This window comes from Protopterus annectens, chromosome 1.part1, assembly GCF_019279795.1.
Source record: "Protopterus annectens isolate FY-2018-M chromosome 1.part1, PAN1.0, whole genome shotgun sequence".
Lineage (NCBI taxonomy): Eukaryota > Metazoa > Chordata > Ceratodontiformes > Protopteridae > Protopterus > Protopterus annectens.
The window spans coordinates 666,970,147-666,986,913 of record NC_056726.1 but is presented as its reverse complement, the minus strand read 5'-3'; positions in this window follow the sequence as shown (position 1 = coordinate 666,986,913).

Here is a 16,767-nt window from a genome sequence, read left to right as displayed (position 1 = left end):
TCTGTTCTTATGTCCCCCTTTATGAGCTTATTTTTTGTATTGTGAAATTTTCTGTATCTGGGTGTCGTTGGCTGTGTTTTTCTTTGAATATACTTGGAGCTGCTTTTTTATTAATTAATTGGGCTTTCTCCTTTGCATAAATATTGCACCATATCAGATTTCTCTTTGTTTTCTATGCCCATATTTCTTTTTTATACCTTTCAAAAATCTCTAGATTTTATTATTTATATTTTCACATTTCTTCAGTCACTTTTTTTTTTTACAAACGACCCAAGGTTTCTTGGTCTATGTAATGTTTTTCATGAATCTGTTGTATTAATGAACACAAATTTGCATTAGATGCTTTTGACAATTTTTCTTGTGAAAGTATTTTTTTCATCTAATTTCTCTTATAATCTTTTTGTATATCTTCTGGCTGGAAATTCTTGGCTTCTTACATAATTTGTTTCTTATCCTCAGTAGTCCACTCTGTCATCTTTATGGCTCTTTTTTGGCATGTCAGTTTTTTTTTTTTTTGATTTTTGTGGACTACTACTTTTATAACATGGGGACCATTCTCCCCTGAGCCTGGCCTAACCCCATTGCAGGAATGTTTCCATGTCTTGATTCTACACTGTCATTTTTTCCAGTCCTGGCACCAGTGCACCTACCAGGATTGGGCACTTTTTTATCCTCGGACTTGTGCACCAAGCATACCTTTCAACCTGTTAGAGCAAGAAATCTGGACTAAGCCATATGTAAAAGTGAGACAAAGGCCCAAAAATAGGGATAATTTTTAAATATTGCTCTTACAAAATTAGAAAGTTGATATAATAACAGATTTTACATTAGCATGAATTTTCTGAAGGGTATGAAGTCTGAAACCCAAATGTCTGTCTTTATTTTCTGACTTCAATCTTTAATGAGTTGCCACTAATTTGCCAGAAAAAGCACAACTTTATAAAAAAATGGACCAAAAATATGGGGCAAAAATCTGGACATTCTGCAAAAAACTGTACAGTTGAGAGGTATGGCACCAAGCTGTCTTTTTATTTTTAAACCTACTTTTATTTATTTAACATTCATTTACTGGAAAAGTCTGACTTGGAACAAAGCCAATTTTCAGCAGAGGCCCTGGGAGAAATTCTCCAGACACATGTCTTTGCAATGTGGAAAGAAATCATAGCACCCAGAGGAAACCCAAACGAATGCATGGAGGACATGCAGACATCACACAGAAAGCACCCCAGCCAGGAATCGAACTGGAGAACCTTTTGTTATGAGGTGACAATGCTACCACTGCTTCTATCCATGATGTATGCTATATAAAATACAGTCTATATATCCATGTTGTCTTAATGAGATTTTGTAAAAACAGGGTCCACATCATGAAGGTACTCACTGAGACCTGAAGATGAATTCAATTCCTGCAATACTACTCTGCATTGTATGGTAATTTTACCATTTCTTCATTCGGATATTCGGCTCAGATAGTGCATTGATTGCAAATAAGGATTAATTTGGATTTCAGTTAAGGTATTAAGATAGTTATCATAGTTAGTAGGGGAAAAGAGGGTGTTCCATAGCTAGCTATGAAATGTTAATCATTTCGTGTCCTGATAATTCAGACATGAGGAGGTGGCATACTTGACAAGTACTGAAATGCCCTCTTATTTGCCAGCAGATCTGAAGAAATAAGAAGACATAATAACATGCTAACACCAGGAGTGCTTTTGTTACTTTGAAACCATGTCTCTGTAACAAGTTAGCGCATTTTTGTTAAGATTCCTTGCACTGAAAAGCGCTACCTTAATGTTTTCCAAATTAGATTTTACTAGGTTGGAATGTCAGACAGATGGACTGTATCTACAAAATCACCACGTTGACAGCAGTGGCTTTGGCCAAAATCCAAAACATTGTTGAGAGAGGTACAAAGCATTCTAATCAAAGGAGGAAGGCTTGTTTGCCATCTCACCCCAAGATGACTATCTCAAGGTGCAAAACATATTCCAGTACATTAGGCTTATGCGCTGCATAACTTGCTTACAAATCACAATCCATAGCATTTTAACTTATTTAATGCATATACACCTACATATACAACATGCAGTTCATATTGGATTCAGATATTGTACTGGTGTATTCCTTTCTCTTTTAGTAGGCAAAGATGTTATTGCTTTAACTAGCTCATTTTCTTTTAATAAAATTATTTCACAACCAGGATAAGCCGGATTACATTATGAAAGAATACACTTGAAGTTTGCAGGCAGATGTCCAAATCTTTTAATTTTATTCTCACATGACTATGTGCATTTTACTTTTGTTATGACTTCAGTTCTTTACTTCTAAACAAACAGCCAGTCATTGCTGAATTTGTTATTGTTTTACATAACAATTTATCTGTTTTTTTCTATTTTCTGTCTTGTAATTAAGATGTCATATAAACGATACGCCCCTCCAATCAGACTTGGTCATAAGGTATCTAGATGAGTACCAAGAAGCTTATACACATTGTGAGTTACAGGCTGCTCGAGATAGAAATAGGTATACAGAGTAAGCTCTTTATACCAATTTGTAGTATTTAGTTCCTGTTGCAAATATTTTTATTAATTTGCTGCCTGATGCAAGTCAGTTAGCTTCATCAAAAAACATTTCCAGGATGTTTAAATGCCTTCCCGAGTAATAATGCCAGCAAAAGAAAATAAATGCTTCTGTTGTTGTAGTACTGTGCATCTGATAAGACAGTGGTTAACTTGTGTCCAAATATCCCATAGCAACTTCTCTGAAAAAGTTGTGTTAATACCAGCAAGTGGATTTATGACCAGAAAACATCCCAGAGTAATCATTACAAACAATTAACAATGAAAACCATTTTTACAGCATCTGTTCTACAAATGTTTTTGCATGGTGTAAGTTAATCAAATTAGACTAGTATGACATTCAGATTGTTATTGCCAATGGGCATTTTTTAATAAATTCTGGATGATGTATTATATTCATTATTTTAACATGTTAAATTGAGTTCTATGCCATTTGCTTATTAATACTTTATCTTTGAATTATTGCCCTTTCAAACACAGCTCAAAGGGATTTTCCTTTTAAATAGAAGATCTTATGAACATTTTGGCCTTAGGAGGAACAGGCTGCAACGTGTATTGCAAAGCTTATATTCAAAAGACAAAAAGAACACTTTAGTTTTTATATAAAAAAATGATTTTTTTATTTGTAAAGTGATAACTCTGTTACTAGGTAATATGATCATGAAGAAAGCTGAAATTTCATAGTTTCATATCAGGTAATGAATCTGCTGATAACCACTGGTCAAAATTAAACCCTGTACCTTGTATTTGTGAAGTAAAGACCTTAACCTTTATGATAAAATCTACCCCATCAACAAATATTTACTTGTAGGCAGCAGGGACAAGACCAGTGAAGATTTAGGCCTTAGCTGCATCTCTCACATAAGTATTTGGTAGGTATCACCATGTTAAGCATGACAAAGAATACGAAAACTTCTTCTTTAATGTTAACAGTAAAATGTGTGCTGTTCAAGCAGCAGAAAAGAAGACCTAAGCTGAGACTGAGGGGTCTGTCCCAGGCGAGTGCTTGATTTCACTTGTATACACAAGTAAATGTTGTATAGCATATTTAGCATGTTGCTAAGGCCTGGAATTCCTTAGCTGTACCCATCAGGTCAATACCCTCCCATCCTTCAAAGTCATTCTGAAAGACTTCATTACCAAAAGCTGGCTCTGTTCTTGTACAACACAGGGTAAACCATATCCCTACATGTTAGCAAATACCTATTCATACCTTACCTCTCTCCTTACTCTTCCTTCTTTTTTCACATCCTTACATCTATCAATTTCTCTCCACTGATTTTCGCTCTAAATATATGATAACCCTGTTTTCTTTCGCTTTGTATTGCAGTTACTGTTTGTATTATACTAACTTACCTTTAGTTTCTCTATAAACTGGCTAAAATTTCTCTAACTATTAAATCATTGTCATATAACTCAATCTATTCTTAACCAGTGTTTTCAGGTTATGTCTAATTTGGTATAATTATTTAAACTGTAGTTGTTTCATGCATTAATTTTAAAGACTGTAAAATTATTGCTCTTAAAATGTTTTGTTATACATTGGTGCTTTTCTCCCTGGGCCTCTGCTGAAAATGGGCTTCTACCCACTCAGACTTTCTCTGTAATCAGATGACAATAAATCAATAAATAAAGAGCTCATTGTGCTGATGAGCACAACAGAAAACTGATAAATGGGAATGGGAGTAGAGTCAGGAGATAAATAAGTGGTCTTTGCTAGCCACAACACAGCAGAAAAACATGAAGGGAGAAGACAGTGTATCAGGAAGAACACTGTTAAGTCAGCTTAGATGTTAAAGTCACGAAGGCTTAAAAGCATCCTGAAATCTTAATAACTATAAAAATGGGACGGGCATTACTTTAATTACAGAAATAAAAGGATGGAATCAGGACAGGAGTCAAAATATTTGTGTGGGAAAGGGTATCAAGCTGATGTGACAAAAAGTAGTCATTGGTGTTTATCGAGCACAAATCAAAGGATTTGCAATTTTGATCTGTACTTAAGAGAAACAAGTCATAAAATGAAGTTTTCCTTGTCAACTAACTTGTTACTGATCTATGCCTTTAAGTTAATTTAGTTTGGTGGGTTGGGAGGTGGGGGGGTAGAGATGTGAATGAAGGCACTGGAGAGGCAAGGAAGGGAGATAGAAAGAATATATTAGTCTAAATTAGGTGAGGGGAGATCTCTTTATAACTACAGATCATGATGGAATAGTCTGTGATGTCCAGGTGATCAGCTAAAGTTTGGTAGTCAGGCCTAGGTACTGCTTTTCTTCATAGAACGTGAGTGTTGGGTTTCTTTTGCTTGGTTGGTGGCAAGCGGAAGGCTTGGGTCTGTTAGTGGGAAGGCATCTAGATGGTAAGTGGCATCTGGCAAGTGTTTGCTATGTTCTCTACTACTAAGTTTTCTTAGCCATAAACCCTAGCCCACTCTGAAGTATGCTACTTTTACCCCCTTCAAACCTCTATGATTGTACTATTGTAAAATAATTGTCTGTTGCTGCCTTAATGTTTACCCTACAATCTCTGTTTTTCTCTGTTTCTAGTCAAACCCTTCATTTACCTACGCTAGCATACTGTAGCTCCTGCAAAACAGTGTCTACGGGATTGCAATTGGCCTCCACAGTTTTTAACAACAAAAACTTTTTCTCTCCCAACAATTAAACAGTGTAGGTTGCAAAAATAAAAAACATTTGTTAAGCTCTCTTTTACCATGCTGTATACCACAGCGAGTCACCATTTTGGTCAGCCATAGGACTCTTTCTGATTTATTTTTTACCTCCTTCCCCTGTAACTAAAGTAAACTGATTCATACATTTGTCTCTCTGACCCTAACTTTTACAGCTATACCTTGTACCTTTGTGGCTTTCTAACACTCGGACATAGATTTCTGTTTGAAAATGTTACTTACTTGTCTGACATTTTAACAAGTAACTCTGATAAAAACCTCAAAATTGTATACTGTTGCAATGTCTTTACTGCTAAAAGTAAGTAAAATTACAGTGCTGAGTGCAAGTTTTAGGCCCTTACATTCAACTTACTTGTGGTGTGGTTCTGTCCGCTCTGCTTCCCCTTGCTCCACTCGGGCTTGCTTTGCACTCCTCCCACCCCCTAATCCCACCCACCTCAAGTATCCTCAAATTTATACTTTCACCTCATTTTCTGGTCACTCCCACAGCCCCCTCCCACAACCATAACTTGTGCTCTGACCCTTTCAATCTTCCCACCTTGTCATCAATCTTCCCCTTTTCCCCGACCACCTTGGGCTGCCTCCTCTGTGGCTTGCCTCTCTCACACTTAACTATTTCAATCCCTAGCACACCTACTATCTCCTTGCATACTCACTATTTCCACCCCTTGATACTGTTCCTTTCCTCACACTGCTTATTTCTAGCCACCACCCTCCCCTAATATATTTCTTCATATTTTTCCCTATAACTCTTCCCCTTTTTCCATCACACAATGCTAGCCTTACTGCCATTTCTCCCACTTCTAATCTCACTAGCCCTAAGCACTTCCTACCACACTGAGCTCCATATCTTTCCCTCTTCCCCCACCTTTCCCTTTCTCAGACCTCTGCCAACATATAACCAAGCTCCACTGACTAGTGACCCCTCTCTTTTCTGTCTCTCCCCCTTTCAATGTCTTAAATTTAAACTTGTGGCCTACCCCGCTCTTACTCCTAAGCCCAAACTCAAGTACCTCATTCCACTTACTGACCACTCTCACCTTTTCCATCTTGTTCTTTGCTCTTCTGAATTCTGGTGACATGCATCCTAATCCTGGTCCCTCCCCTCTCTCAACCCCCCCCCTCCACCTTCATTTGGTGTCCTCCCAAAAACATCCTTAAATAACTCCAGCCTCAAACATCTCTCTATCTCTGCAATGAACATCCAATGTCTAAACAACAAAATATCCAAACTTCATGTGCGGTTGGACCAACACAAACTTCACATTTTGGCCCTATCGGAAACCTGGCTAAAACCTCATATCAGTTCCTCTGAATTTCTCCCACCTCAATACAATATCTATAGGTTTGATAGACACCCAAAAAAAGCCCACCATGGCTATTCTATACTCTGTCCCATTGACACTAACACCTATAGACATTACCCTGCCTAGTTTCTCCCCTGATGAACTACTGCTCTTAGACTGCCATGTTAATAACTATATGAAGTTTGCTATTGCCTCTATCTATATCCCCCCCAGGTAAAAACATCTCTATCCTTGAACATATACTCTCCTGGATAAACACCTCCATCCCCTATGAAACCATTATTCTTGGAGATGTTAATATAGATTGGAACTCCCTTATTGGTAACTCACCCCATCATTTCATAAACCTGTATGGATTTTCACAACTGATCACTACTTCTACCCGCTACAGCAATAACACTACTGCTTCCATAATTGACTGTATCTTGACCAACTATCCAAACAACTATTGTAACTCTTCTACTTTCCCTGACTCTGTTAGTGACCATTTTCCCATCTCTGTCTTAAGGTGCTCTGCTATTCTCTATAAGCCCCATCTCTACAGAGATTGTAGGAAACTGACTAACTTTTCCCCTGAAACCTTTAACTATAGACTCTCTGCCATCAACTGGTCTTTCCTAAAAACTTTCCCACTCAATGACGCTGTTACTAAATTTAACCACATTTTCCTTGATGTCCTAAACTCATTTGCCCCAACTCGCAAAATTAGAACCAAATCTAATTTTGCACCCTGGCTCTCCAAAGCTACTCATGCTTTGATGCATGAAAGAGATGTTCTGTGGAAAAAATGGCAAACCACTAAAACTCCCACCTTTCTCCAAGGTTATAAGCAACTCAGAAATTGTGTAAAAAAAAACTTATTATTTTAGATAAACGCCACTTTTTCACTAAATTTCAAAGCTCTCACCCAAATGACCCCAAAAATTCTGGAGTACTATCATCTCCCTGCTCCACACTGGTTCTCCTAGCATCCCTAACCCTTTCCTCTATCACTCTCCCTCTGAAACTGCAGACTTACTCAACAAACACTTCATAGACAGCATCTCTAAACTCCTACCCTCTGGTAACTCTGCTCATCTCAACTCTTCTGTGTCACCCTCACCTCCCCCTAAACCTTTATGCTCCTCTGTCTCTCAGCCTTTTACATTGCAACCTATTTCTTCTAAATATATCAAATCCCTGCTTTTTAAACTAAAACTATGCTCCCCCTCCATTGATAAATTCCCCCCTCAATTTCTGAAAATTGCTGCTGACTTTATTGCATATCCTGTATCTATCTTAATCAACCACTCCATTCGGGAATCTACTGTAATGGAAATATGGAAGTCCTTCTATACCACTCCTCTGCACAAAAGTGGCAACTCTGTTGAACCTCTAACTATACACCAATTGCTATTCTCTCACCACTGCCTAAGATCCTTGAAAAATGTTTACATACTCAACGACTGTCCTATCTCATTCACGAAAATCTCCTCACCTCCTTGCAACATGGTTTCCACCCTAAACACAGTACCTTGACTCCCTTACTATACTTTACTCAAAAGTTTGCAGAAGCTAGAGACAACAACCTCCTCATCTACAATTTATTCCTTGATATCTCTAAAGCCTTTGACACTGTGTCTCATCCCATCCTTCTTAACAAACTCTCAGAACTAAACCTCTTTCCTTCTACTCTTGGCTGGTTCCAATCCTACCTTCCTGGCAGAAAACAAGCTGCTCATGGGTTCATAAGTGTGTACTAGGCTAATGGCCCTGGAGCCTTTACAAGCCTAGCCGATAGGATTACCCTAGTATCATGCCACCCAACCTTAGTTCCTAGTGCATTTGTCGAGTAAAGCCACTGGAGTGATCCCTGGGGTGAATTTTCTATTTCCCATCCACTCATCAAGATTTCTCTTGAAGAGGTCCAGTGAGGTGCTCTGCTTGACATGTATGGGAAGTCTACTCCATAGCATGGGCAGTCTCTAGGTTATAAACTTGCCCCTCCAGCATGTTCTGTTGATTGTGGTAATGAGGTTGAGGTCTTTGGAGAATGTGGTGCAGAGGGACTGGGATTTCTTTAGATGTAGCATTTCTAACATAGCTGGGTCAGACATGGCTTTGTAAGTCAAGCAGAGAACGCCTCTAAGTAGGCGATATGATACAGAGAATAGTTGGAGTTTTTTTTTATTCTGTCCATATAGGACAAATGTTTGAGGCCTAGGATCCTCTTTGTGAGGTACTTTTGTGGCCTCTCCAATTGTTGCAGGTGTTTAGTGAGGTACATGCCAAATGGGGGATTGTACTCAATGATTGGCCTAATGAGGGAAGAGTAGAGGGAGACAATGACTTCTTTCTTCCTGGATGCAAAACCCTTAGTAATACGATGTGCCACACAGAAGGACTTTCTGACCACAGTGGCAATGTGGTGGTCAAAAGAGAGGGTGCTGTCAACCTGTGTTTCTAGATCTCATCTAACACTTTCAGTGTTCAATAGACTACCATCAATGTGGTAATTCATAGGAACTGGGTTTTTCCCAAAGAGGATGACGACACATTTTTTGGCATTAAGCTTAAGGCCATGGTTCTGACACCAGTCGTTAGTCTCAGTGAGGCGTTTCTGTAGGATGTCAACATCACTCGGGGAGTTAATAATAGCTCCTAACTTGCAATTGTCTGTGAACTTTGCCAGCCAGAGTCCCTTTGTGTTGGCCTGGACTTCAGAGAAGTAGATACCAAACAGGAGAGGGCCCAGGACTGAACCCTGTGGGACTCCACTCATGACTAGTCGGCAGTCTGACTTGGAGTCAGCTACTTTCACACTGTGGGTTCTACCTGTGAGCCACTTTGCAACCCACCTAGTGATATAGGGGTTGGTGCCTAGCTTAGTGAGTTTTTCTATGATTCCTGAGTGGTATGGTATCAAAGGCCTTAGCCAGATCAAGGAAGGCTGTATGAACCACCTTGCCTTCATTCATAGCTCTGGTGACTGACTCAAAGAAATTGACCAAGCTGAGAAGACATGATCTACCCTTCACAAAACCAAACTGTGTGGGATCCAGAGTTTGGAGATTCCTATATCCTTGTTTATTAGGTCCATGATGATGGGTTCCATAGCTTTGCATATCAGACTCATCAGGATAATGGGGCGATAGTTCCCAGGGTCTGTAGTCGCTCTTCTTTTGTGGAGAGGGATGACTGTAGCAGTGTACTATTTGGTAGGGAAAAAGCCTGAGGTGAGGCTGTGATTGAACAGGGCACATATTTAGGGTGCCAGTTCACTCTGTAGTTCATGTAGAACACAGTCAGGGATATTGTCATGTCCCATAAAAGCTGTATTCCTGGCCTTGGACAGTGCTGTTTTAACCTGTGCAGCAGTAATAATGGGTGCCTGGCAATCTACTGGTATTGTGACTGGTCCTTGGGGGGATAAAGTTGGCACTGAATCTGTTGGCCAGTATATTGGCAATATTTGTTGGCTTGGTATAGGAGGTACCATTGTGCAGTAGCTCAGAGCAAATCTGGGTATTGCCATGGAGATTCTTTACATAACTATAGAAGGCCTTGTGGTTGTCTTTACTATCTGTTGCAATTCTGTTTTCATAGCTAGCTTTAGGGGATTGATGAGGACTTTAAACTTTTTGTTGAGGCTGATAAGAGAGTTTTTCCATTCTTGGGACTTCACCTTACTCTGCATCAGTTTCCTCCTTTTGTTGTAGATGGCAGCAGGCTTTCTCACCCTTCCTTGCTGTTCAAACAGGAGAACCCCAAGGCTCCATACTTGGACCGCTCCTTTTCAACATTTTTACCAATAACCTACATTCATCCTGCAGTTTCTCATGTGTAATGCAATACGCAGACGACTCTACTCTCTTATCTATCTGCAATACTATCTCTGAACTACACACACTAACACATAGTTCCTTTCTCTCTGTTGAAAAATGGCTCAGAAACAATTAACTAATCCTTAACATTACGAAAACTCAACTCCTTCTCTTCCTACCTCAGACACTCTCTCACCTTAAATCCAACTTTTCTCTTTTCTCCCTACATGGCACCCCTATCTCCCCTGACTCACACATAAACTCCTTGGGGTAATAATTGATGACTTGCACATACAACAGGCCATAAAAAAAAACACTAATAGGAACAAAAAATTCCTCACTACTGCCACTAAATACACTCTTGTGCAGGTATTTCTCTTGCCTAGTCTTCTATACGCTTCCCCCATCCTTACCAATATCCAAACTACCTCAGTGCAGAAACTGGAACAAACATGCAACAAAATTGCCAGATTTATTCTAAACCAACCACTGTCTTCACATCACTGCCTCTCACTAAACAAACTTCAGTGGCTGGAATTTCCACATCTTCTCCTACAATTGCAACTCCAAACTACCTTTTCCATACTCAACAACCCCTCTGCCTGCCCTGTTCTCACCTCCCATGTTACTCCTTACACTCTGCACTGGCCTCTCCGGAGTGCTGATCAGCATCTTCTCTCAGTTTATAAACCCAAAAGGAATACATTGTCAAACTTCTTCACTGTCTCACTAAATTGGAACAAACTCTCTCTCCATATTAGAGCCAACCTTTCATTTCCCTGTTTTAAAAAGGAGCTTAAATCCCACCTACTAAACTTGAAATTATGCCGTTGCTTGACCACATGTACTCTTAGTCTGTCCGACTGTATAACCTGCTGCATCTCCTAACTTTCTTTCTCTGTTAGTAACTTCTGCTTAAACTAACCTCCTAAACCCTCGGCTCTACTACTATAGCCCTACTATAGCCCCCTCCTTTCTCCCCCCTCTCATTCTCCACACTATTTATCTGCCCCCCACTTCCTATCAATGTCTATACACTGTCCTTATTTTGAACAATGATCATCTTTTTGTTTTTACTCTCATATGTAGGAAATTTTAGACCACTGCTATCAGTGCAACCCTTAATGTTCATATTTTTTTCTTTTGTTTTTCTCTTTATAATTAATTTTGTATTTGCATTGTTATTTTTAATAGTTTTTTTGTCATATATGTTTATCTTTGCTTATGTTTGCGGGGGCTCTTTCTCTTTGGGGCTCCACTGAAAATGGGTTGCTTGCTATCAATGCATGCAAATAGTTAATAACCTTTTCATTTTTACAATTATTTTGCATTTTGATTGTTATTTAATATTTGTACATTGTCACTTTATCTTTACTTATGTTTGTGGGTCTTTTCCTCTCGGGTCTCCACTGAAAATGGGTTTGTTTGCAAACTCAGTTGGACTAACCTGGCTAACAAATGTGAAATACATAAATAAATAAATAAATAAATGCATTTTTTAAGAGTTTTTGTTTTGTTTGTTTTGTCAGATAACGCTATAAAGTAGACATAAAGGTACTTAATTGGTGCCTAAAGATGCTACAGTTTCATGACTGACTACATTCTTATGTGAAATGCAATAGCCTAGCTAGTTGAGAGATCATCATAATTTCTAATTCTTAATTTATGTTTGTTAGGCTCAAACTTTGTCTAAGTGAGTGAGCATTGTTTGGTTGTAAGTTCTTTACACAAAGATTAGCTTCAAGCTGTGAATAGCCTGAATTCACCTATAATTCAGGATGGTGTAAGCAAGCCACACTATCAATGTATAAGATAATTTAGCAGGAGGAAGGAAATTTTGTGAAAATAAGGGCAGGTAGTCTCTTTTTTAATGGTGTCCATATCTAGTTGGGCTTAGTACTGAGAAGCATGGCTAGACATGCATCAGAATGCCGACACTGAAGTAGTGGTGTCATACAGCTGGACACAAAGTTGCTAGGTAAAGGCATCCATTTGCAAAAGTTGTCTGTATTTTGTTGCATAGGTAAGAGAAATTATAGAATTAGACTGAAGGATTGCGATCCATTCATTGGTGGACAGACATTAGGTAGTCAAGGTAAGGGTGAGGCAAAATGTGAATCAGCCTGGTAGGTGGAAGAAGGGTAATAATAGCTGTTAAGGGATATGCCCCCCCTGTTGTGTTCCAGATGGGATTCTGATTGGAGCAAGTGAGCTGTATTATGCTACCTGGTGGAATTAATTTTGTTTAGTGAGCAGTAGGAACTCTGCTGTAAGTTTGTGGTGAGTGGATGAACACTGCCTAGTTTAAGATGTTGTTGATTTACTATTGAAGTGTTTCTGGAGGAGGCGAGCAGTCTATAATACTGCTCATTTGTTTTATGGTATGGTAATATTAGATGTGTGTTATGCATTGCTAATAAAGCTACTTGTTATCGGTGTGTTTGATATATTGTAATAAAGTTAGTTGCAATGTCATGAGATTTGTGAAGTGTTTTTTTGAGAGGAAAGAGATAGCCTGGTTTAAAAGGAGTTTGCCTGCAGATGGATTTGTCACTGGGTTATGCATTTAATGTGTTTATTTTTTTGAGGCTGGAGATAGCCCAGTAAGGCTGTATACTTTAACCTGGACTGCCAAGAAATAGATTCCAAACAGTAAAGGGCCCAGCATAGATCTTTGGGGTATGCCAATGGAGACAGCGCTACTGATAGAGGTTGATTCACCAACTTTCCTAGTATGTGTTCTGTCAGTGAGCCAATTAGTTAATCATCTAGTAATATAAGAGTTAATCCCCAGCTGGGAGAGTTTCTCAATGATACCCAAATCAAACCTTAGGCCAGATCAAGATAAGCAGTATGTGCTGTCTTACCTTCATCCGTACCTATCACATAGATTTCCTCAGATCATACACCTACTTGACATGGTTGGATACACACTTCAAGACACCCTCCAGAAGAAATATGTTCCCATAGCAGGGTGTACATCAACATGCATCCATCTGAGTGTGGTTGGGGGGGGGCAGCACCTGATGCATGCATGAATAGACCCATACTGACTCTCCTCATCTGTGAGGTAAACCAACATGTAATTATGGACTTTTCTAAACGGACACTGGTAATATCCTGTCTGTGTGCAAAATACATGTGTGAGTTGTTAATGCTTTATCCATGTCTGTTACATCTGTTAGATGTCCTCAAAGAGGTCATTGAGGGCATGCATGATGACAACACTATCATTCTGTGAAATTTGACCAGGCCAAGGCATTTGAAACAAATCCCCACTGAGGTATTAACTCAACACTGTCATAAGTAGCCATAAACACCTATATCACCAAGGAGTAGACCAGTGGATTACATACTTGGCATCTAAATATGTTGAAATCTGTGAAGTGACCTAAATCTTGAGTCCAGTGATCAGGTCTGCACATCAGGGCTGTCTATTTGGCCCTTTCCAGTCCATTATTTAAGTCACAGACATCACGAATTGCATACACATCCTGTGTCCAAACAACTGACTGGAGGACTACAATTGTGGGCAATCATTGACTCTGGTTGTGATATTAATTGAATACAGACAGTATCAATACACACTAAAGATTGCTGCCACAGCCATGACAATGCATGAGATAAAACAAAAACATGGAGGGATTTGTTACAGTATAAAAACTAACCACACGAGCCACTGATAATGTAAACATCACACCCATATAAGCTGACCAAGTGGTAGGTTACTTGTGTCCTGGGGTAGATGATATACGGAACATCCATCAGCATGTGGCCACAGTGGTGACTACTTCTTTGTATGTAGCACAACTACTGAGCATGTGCAGGACATCCACATCAAAGGCCATAATACCTCTATAGTTCACATCCTTTGTCACACCAATAACTGAGTACAATGCACCTTTCTTCATGTACCTCCCTACAAATCTTCCAATGATATGTAACTGATGTGTACCACCTTTGCCACAGCGAGTTCCCACACATCTTATTGTCCATACCTATGTATTCTTTTTGCTGCATAAACAGTACTGTCTGTTGGTGCAGTACCCCCATCAAGGTATTATACCAGATGCATGCATGCTACCTAGTCTGGTGATGAACACAGTATATACATAACTGTTTGACAACATTACCAAAATAAGGAATGGGTACACAGTCGTTGTAGTGGTATGTAATGAAGAGACCAAGTAGATATTCACAGTGAGTTGATGCTCCCACAACTCGGACCTCTAAAATAAATGCTCCAAGGTCAATAAACGCTCCCAAACAGTTTATTCATCATAAAAACAATAGCAAATACAGGCGTTGACCTAGGTTTCGTCCGTCTCCACAGACTTCATCAGAATACAAAAGGTATAAATCTGAGCCACTTAAATAGTCTGTTTGACAACATTGATGGCATGGTCTACATTTATGATAGTGTGTAATGTGCCATATATATGCCATGCACACCAGTCAACTAGCCTGAACCTATCATAATGTCACATACAGGTATAGCAGTGTCCCTTCTAACACCTCCAGCAGATGTTACAGTGTCAGGACGGTGTGCTTGAGTACCTTTGTAGATTGCTAACATGTCATAATAGTTGTAAAAGAGTGTTCATGCTGAACCATCTTTGAGCAGTCAGAATTCACATTTTATGTCAGACACATGGGTTTAATGTTGGTATTATTCTGATATTGTCCATGATTTTGAGTTCTTTTGTTTATTGTTTTCCATGCAACTGTGTCCCACTTGTTGGACACCTCTGCTGACATTACAATCATAGTCAGGCAAATCAGTTTGTACAGCTTCACAATATGCACCCAACCATGATTGTATATAACATCCCTGATAGATGTCATCTCCATTGCTCATGTTAGGATGCTTATATCACAAAGATTCTTCTTCACTGTTATGTCACCTTGTCTGTCAATCACATAATATACATTTTCACTGTGCAGTCTGTACTGTACTATGTCAATATGTGATTAGTTTTCCTGCTACAACTGTCTTCTATTTACATGCCCTCATCTGCTGTACATTACAATGATTCACTTGTCCTCTTTCCCTGTGTTCATTCCTACAATTCATCTGTGTGTCCCTATTCAATACACACACTTCCCCAGTCTGATTATTTTAAATGCAGTCTATGTACCATTAAAGATCATTTACACAACCTTTGTTCAAAATGCTTGAAATGGGATTCCAAATTCCCTGCACTGTATGCACTGTTCTGTACTGTGTTTGAACTATATACATTGCTAAATTATCAACCCTGGTAATCATTGTGGCATTCCATGCACTCCTACAGACGTAGCTTGCCTGTAGGTAAACAGGTCTACATGTCTGCTGCTATTCATGTTGCTTTACACGGTTTCCTGGCCAGCAACACTGTTGCCAGCCATGAAACCATGCTTATTTGTGTTTAAACGTGGTACGCAGCATGAATATGTAATTAACGCTGCTGCTCACTGTGAAAACACATAAACTCTATGTAGGCTTTGCACGAAGCCTGCACCGAGTTTATTGAATCCCAGTGAATACGTCCTTGATGGTGAAAAAATTTGTTATTCCATTTCTGTGTTGACAGTATAGATTCTTGAAGTATTTTGTCATGATTGCCATGTGCTGTATTAATAATATATTTCATAATATTGATTCCTACAGTTTATGTCATATTGTGTTGTTGATCTTTATATTTTTATGCATTAGAATTGCTTCTGTTTTTTATGATTAAATTTAAGTTTTAAAATAATTTCAAAAATTTTTAGAGATGTCTGTATTGAAGTTAATGAACAACTGACATCAGTTACTTTTAACAAACTGTAACCTGTAAAAAAGTATTATTTTAGAATGACATTATTTAGTAATTCTGAATACGCCTATGAGTCTTAGACAAAGTCTTTACAAAGGGACCTATAGCTGTAGCAAATAGCAAAATGGATAAGGATCTATTCTGTTTTGCCCTTTAGTAACGTTTATTGATTGGGATATATAAATTTTTTATTTTAACATAAGATACAGGGCTGAATTCAATAAACCCTACACAGCTCGCTAAAACCATGTGTGCATTGTGGACCAATTAGTATTCAGTAAATGGCTCTACATAGAATTTAGAGACACACAAAAATGGTGAACATTGTGGCATGCTAATTACATCATAAGCAGCTGAACTGTACACTACTCGAACAGTCCAAAATGGAGGAGTTATTCAACTCAGTGTAGGTTTAGGTTCATAGGTTCATAGGTAGGTACTAGGCTATCAGCCCAAGGGCCTACGTAAGCCTAGCCAACAAGGTTCCCTGGCTTACGCCACCCAAGAAAATTACTTTTCTGTGCCACTGTTGAGCAGAGACACAGAAGTGATCCCCGGGGTGTATTTCCTATTTCCAATCTACTCATCAAG